This window comes from Cervus elaphus, chromosome 4, assembly GCF_910594005.1.
Source record: "Cervus elaphus chromosome 4, mCerEla1.1, whole genome shotgun sequence".
Classification (NCBI taxonomy): domain Eukaryota; kingdom Metazoa; phylum Chordata; class Mammalia; order Artiodactyla; family Cervidae; genus Cervus; species Cervus elaphus.
In genome coordinates, this window is record NC_057818.1 from 51,967,371 (window position 1) to 51,974,211 (window position 6,841).

The following is a 6,841-nucleotide window of genomic DNA, read 5'->3' on the forward strand; positions in this document are numbered from 1 at the left end:
ACTAGAAGTGGTGTTATTATGCTAAGAGAGTCCTTAAAATTCATGCTGTCCAACCCACACATTTGCAGAAAGGGAATCAAAGATCTCAAAAACTTGAGTGAATTCCTTACACTTACATAGCTATGGACAAAGCCATAAAGTCTGGTATTCCTTTCACTGTAGTAGGCTTCCTTCTCTTGCTGGCTAGACAGGAGACTAACATTATCCTCCTCTAGAACACTCCCAACCCAGTCATAAGGCCAAAATCATGTGCTTTGGGGTTCTAATAATTCCCGGGGAGGTGTGTCAGAAAAAGCAGACTCCAATTCAGTTACAATGGGCCCTGTCTCCCCTATCCTGTTTGTTCCTTGCCCACTTTGCATCTTTCCTTTTCAACTCTGCTGCCTACTTAATGCCTCCTCAGTGGACAGAGAGAACTTAGGACGGAGCTAGGGCTCTGTAGGTTCTGGTCAGTGTGAGCCAAACAATAATTTGGATGGGGAGATGTTTTTTTTCAAATTCTTACGCTCTTTTATTTATTACTCAAGAATACATAAAGTCTATGTTATTGTAAAAGACTCCAGTGATACAGGAGCTGTATAGAGCAAAGTAAAAGGTAGAGTAAAGAGAAACAGACTTTAAAAAAATTTTTTAAAGCAGCTTTATTGAGGTTTAACTGACATACAATAAACTGCACTGGAGGTGGGAAGAGAGACTTTTATTGTAAACTGTTGACCCCTCCCACAAAGGACGGGGAGCCTGATCACAGCATAGTCCAGCCAAGTTCTTTCTAGAAAGTTCTCTAGTTCTAACTAACTTTTGGAGTTAAAGCCTCCCCACATAATTCTTAGGCATGAAGCTCTCTATTGTGTCAGTTTGGTAAATCTAAAGAGTGAGAAGAAACACCAACAAAATTTTAACTTAATGAGGGGACATAGAAATGTGGGAAATTACAAGCATTCAGAGCCATGACTGGTAAATACTATTCAGGGTAAAACACAAAATCAGAAACAAACCAAATAAATCAAAAAAGCCAAGTAGATGTTTCCCATAGGACACTTGTTTCTTTTTTTTTTTCATGATTAAATAAGTTTTTATTGTCACATTTAACTGCTTTGTCAGATATACATTGTAGATTTCAGTATGGCATAAAAATAAAAATATTTTCCTGAATGTCAAAATCTGAACAGAGGAGATGGCGATGGCACTTAAAAAAACAAAAATTCACACTGGTGCTGAAGCCACTAGAAGGTAAACACTGGAACACATTCGCAGACAAAGCAGTCTGAAGTGAAGTGATGTGAAAGTCGCTCAGTCATATCTGACTCTTTGTGACCCCATGGACTGTACAGTCCATGGAATTCTCCAGGCCAGAATACTGGGGGGTAGCCTTTCCCTTCTCCAGGGGATCTTCCCAACCTAGGGGTCAAACCCAGGTCTCCCACATTGCAGACAGATTCTTTACCAGCTGAGCCACAAGGGAAGACCTGCAACATTTCAAATCAAATGGCAGTGGTATAAGGCCAATAAAACTGGAGAGTAGGAAGATACAGAACCCGTTGAGTGGCTACCTGAAGAATGGCAGTTTGAGCATTTAATTTCCAGTCAGACTAAAACTTCTTTCTTACAAAATAAAACTACTTTTTCAGAACCTGGATTTTAAGCCTTTTTAACAACTTCCTTATTCTTACAGGTTGTAATTAGTCCAAAGAAAAGGCAGTTATAATCCATGGCATTAGCTTTGTGGGCTGACCCTGCCACAAACAGGGAAGGGGGTCTTGTCTTTTCCAAACCAGGAGCATGTCATACTCATGAACATCTGTTCATGAGAATGTCACACATTCTGGGCAAAACTAGAAAAAAGCAGTAAATAAAAATGTTAAGTGCATCCCCAAGGAAAGTCTCTACACATTCTGCAGCTATATGCCGAATGGTAACTTAAAAAAGTATGGTTATTCCAATTGAAAATGAATCTCTATTCAGTAACCAAGCTTCCCAAACAGTTTGTTAAATGTCTTTCTTCCACAAATAAGACTAACACTAGGATTTGTCAGAAGATCTACACAAGTTATCTCCCTTATGTACGAACTTGGCTAAATCCACAGTGTCTGGAGTCTATTCCTCGTAAAACTCAGGCAGGTCTAGAACATAACTCCAGTTATACTGTTGTGTGTCCTTCATTTAAGACTCCAAAACAGAGACTGTAAACATGGCTAGTGCAACATAGCAGTCACTGAAATTCCCCAAAAGAAAAATAAATAATTTATTTTATGACATACTTATTTGGATGATTACTTACTGGTAATTAGTATTCATACTTCTTTTTTTTAAGGCAACCATTTTAAGTGACAATACATATCAGGCTAGTAGAAAAAAGTGGAAACAAAACCCCCTCTTTTGATCTCATAAAGTCATACGGACAGAAGAAGGTACATCTGATTTGTTCCAATCTTTGAATGTTGCTGCTAAACTAGTTTTCCTTTGAAAAAGTAAATTTCAAGGCATGATAGTGCAAGAGGTAAGGTTTTGGTTTATAGAACATTTATAGACTAATTGTGCTTAGTCTCTAATTTCCAAATTATTTCAAAGAACAGAAACTGCATTGATAAATTTGTCTTTGCCTAAATTTACCAGTACATCATGAATTGCACCAGAATTCGGACAATTTGATTATCTTAATGACTGTTGTGAGCCTTGCACACTGCATCTGCAGGCGAGGACCCCGCATGGACCCCTTGGAGGCTCCTCCAAGGTCTGTGCCCCAAAACTCTTGTCTTGGGGAGTCCAGGGATCTGAGTAAGCAGTTCTTCCCCCAGAGGAAGTCCTCAAAAACTCTCTCAATTAGCAGTTAAGAGAAACAGGGCTAACTGGAGAGTTTCTTGCGTTCAGTTAAATCTGGGAGGTCTGAGCATTCCTGGAGCCCTCGTGAGGATGTGTCATGGGTCAAGAATCCCTTGAATGTGAGTATTCGCTATTAGAGGACTCTGTAGGGTCAATCAAATTTTCACAATCACTGTCGTCTGATTACTCAGCCCTGTCTGCAGCTGCTCTGTGGGAAGGAGGGGGTCTGCTCCACTTTCAGGATATTTCAGTCCAGCACTGGTGGAGGCATAACTGGAGGAGTCCATGGCTTGAGGTCGAGGCATAAAGATGCTAGTTTCCATGTGAGAATGACTCAGAGTACTTTCTTGGTTATTTGGGTGAAGATCAGAATTAGGTGGAGGCGGGTCTGAGGCCTCTGCATCTCCAGGTGTACTTTGACCTTCTGCTGTGAACCCTGGATAGCGCATCTGAGGGTTGAAGGTGGGGTCCACACTTTCAGATGGCATCTATCTGCTTACCGTTGCCTGCTGCAATCATCTTTCTTGTTCCTTTTCATTTTTCTTCTGAGTGGTCTGTCTTCTTAATTGGTTCACTTCTGCCTGACAAGATTCAACAACTCGCTCTCTCTTTTCTACGGCTGCACACACTGCCTACACTTTCTCCTGAAGTGCACTATAAACCTGATAAATTGTCCTGATGGCTTTCATTAGTCAAAAAGTCAGTACCATGTTCTTTAATAACTTTGGCATAATTCTGAGACTATTTGCCACTGAAGACACCTTATACTCTTGTTGGCTAGTATTGCCTAGATTGGGGATAGTGAGGGATAGCCTTTATACCTTCTATCTAAAGAGAACATATTCTAAAGCATGAGTGGAATTGTTGGTGTGGCGATGAAGCTGAAGGGGAGGAAGACAAGGTAGGCCGCCCCGAGGATGCGGGTGAGCTGCTTATGGGTCACTTGCTGTCTGTATGACATCTGCTGCTGCGTGTTTCACTGGAATCGGTACCACCCAATAACTTTCATTCTTCGATCTTTAAGAATCCTGTCCAAGTTCTCTTCATTAACTTTGCTTGCATAGTCATAAAAACTAAAAAGTCTTGAACAAGGCTGATGGTTATGGATTTCAATTACTTGCAGAAATTCCTTGTTGCTGATTTGGGAGTCACTGATGCTGAAGGTTTCCTCTTCCCTTACCTCTCCCAGCAAAAATCCTTCCTGAGAGCAATGGAAGAAGAGAGTTGCAGGTGGTCAGCGTAGCTGCTGGCGCTGTGGAAACACACAGCCCTGAAGGGGTAGCCAGAAATGGAAGCCACCATGATTGAAATCTGACACTGGTTTCTTAATGGCACTGAACACAGTTGCAGAAGACATTCCTGAGTGAATGCAGAAGAGCCACCATTTAAAAAAATTTGGCCTGTGAATTGTCTTGGTATTTTAAAAATTACCATATGCTAATAAGCTTGACATGGCATGAACAAATTTCTCGGGCCAAAAACTCAAGCATGCAAACTTTCTAATTTTTGAATGTAAATATATAAGCTATTCAAATGTATGATTTATTTTTATGATACTTTTGTTTATAACAGTCCCCCATTCTACCTAGTGGTAGGTTAAACCTAATCAGTTTGAGACTTCCCTGGTGATCCAGTGGCTAAGACTGTGCTTCCAGTGCAGGGAGCCCAGTTTAATCTCTGGTCAGGGAACTAGATCTCACATGCCACAATCAAGAGTTCTTATGCTGCAACTAAGACCCAGCAGGGCCAAGTAATTATTAAAAAAGAAGAAGAAACTTAACCTGTTTGAATAAATTGTTATAAATGCAGCCAGAGTTTTCTCAGTCATTTCAGATCCCCTGCTCACGCTTAGTCATTCAGTCGTGTCTGACTCTGCAACCTCATGGACTGTAGTCTGCCAGGCTCCTCTGTCCATGTGTTCTCCCAGGCAAGAATATTGGAGGGGGTTGCCATTCTCTTCTCCAGGGCATCTTCCCGAACCAGGGATTGAACCTAGGTCTCTTGCATTGCAGGCAGATTCTTTACCGCCTGAGTCATTGGGGAAGCGTCATTTCAGATCTAATAAATCAATTTAGGGCTTCTTTTCCTTTCCACTCTCTTTACCCACAGCTTTGCAGTAGTGCTGGTGGGAAGGAGGTGACTGTCTAGTTTTCACCCCTCACGCTGCTGAAGTTCAAGTTCTTACTGATGTCTGGTTCTCAGCTTCCATTCCTGCTGGCTTCCACTGGGAAACCTTCGATCTGGTCTGGTGTTCATGGGTTCCATGCAGGCCCTGTGAGCTCTGCCATCCCTCTTAACCACTTTGGAGCCTCTTCCAACTGCTCTCAAATCCCACTGAGGTCCTCCAGGAATCTGAAGCAGCCTAGGAATCCCATACAATTAATGAAATTCCTCCAAGTTCTGGAGAAAAGATAATTTCATAGAGACTTGCTTTTTCCTAAGGTCCTTGGGAAAGAGATGGGACCTAGACCCTGGAATTTATTACCCACCACACACAGGCCACTAGCATACATTCTTCTCATTTCTATTTTTTGTTTTTCAGCAATCATCCCATAAGCATTCCCTGCCAGTCCAGTGGTTGGGGACTTGGCCCTCTCACTGCTGAGGGCCTAGTTGGCAGTGAAAAGGAAAAAAGAGGAATGAGTTTTTCTTTCCCTTTTCTGAGAACAAAGAAGATAAACAGAACAGTGAACAGGCCTGAACATTCCTAGTTTTTACTTTGAAAGTGAAAATGTTAGTAGTTCAGTCGTGTCTGACTCTTTGGAACCTGCATGGATTATAGCCTGCCAGGCTTTTCTGTCCATAGAATTCTCCAAGCAAGAATACTGGAGTGGGTAGCCGTTCCCCTCTCCAGGGGATCCTCCTGGCCCAGGGATTGAACCTGGATCTCCTACACTGCAGGCAAATTTTTTACCATCTGAGCCACCAGGGACGTTTTTACTTTGTTTCTTATTTGTATGGTTTCCCTGGTGGCTCAGATGGTAAAGCGTTTGCCTACAATGTGGGAGACCTGGGTTCAATCCCTGGGTCAGGAAGATCTCCTGGAGAAGGAAATGGCAACCCACTCCAGTATTCTTGCCTGGAGAATCCCATGGACAGAGTAGCCTGGTGGGCTACAGTCCATGGGGTCCCAAAGAGTGGACCGGACTGAGCGACTTCACTTTCACTTTCTTATTTGTAGTCTGCAACTAAATTTTCTTTTCTGACCCCTAATTCTGCATGAGCTACATTTCACACGTACTATCCTTTGATTCTATGCTAATTACATCCCGTATCTGGTGCTTACCACTCTCTGCAAACCAACCCTTGTAGTTTTTCTCTTCTTACATATCAGAAAGAAGGCCTCTGTAACAATACAGAGAAGACAATGGACCCAACTACTGGGTCACCAGACTGCCAGAGGCTACCTGATGCCAGCCTATGACTATTATGAAACAACACAAGAGGAAGAAGACAAGATCCTAACACCTTTGATCCTCATCACTGACCCCTGATTCCGAGCCCTCATCTTGTATAAGCCCCTAGACTCCTCATGGTGGGGTGGGCACAGTTCTTGAGGCATGAGCCTAGTGTTCCCCCTCCGCCAGCTGAGAATTAAAGCCACCTATTTTTTTCAACTCTATCTCTGTATTTTTATTTCTCTTTGGTGGGCAGAGAAAGCCAAGATTTCGACTGCCAACAAACACTAGGGCCCAGGTTCAATCCCTGACCAAGAAACTGAAATTCATAAGATGGATAGCTTAAAAACAAACAAACAAACAAACGAAAACCAATCATGCCATAAAGCCTTCATTCTTACACTGCAACTTAAAAATTCCATGTCTAATAAGCAAAAGTTAGGCCTTTGGAATTACATCGACTTCCATTTCAATTTACATGATCTATTTTGAAACTTCAAGGCTCAACATAAAGGTATTTTTGGTTCTTTGCATTTCTAGGGTAATAGGCCTACTGACTGACTGGAGGAGAAGGGGCAAGAGAAGCAGTATAAAGAATGGAGGGCTTCCCCTTGGTCCAGTGG

The 6,841-nt window shown here is 42.2% G+C and overlaps 1 pseudogene; it reads right to left on the reverse strand.

The window, feature by feature from the left end:
- Positions 1–2,868: 2,868 nt before the first annotated feature.
- LOC122692114 lies at positions 2,869–4,122 on the reverse strand (annotated as a pseudogene).
- Between the last annotated feature and the right edge of the window lie 2,719 nt (positions 4,123–6,841).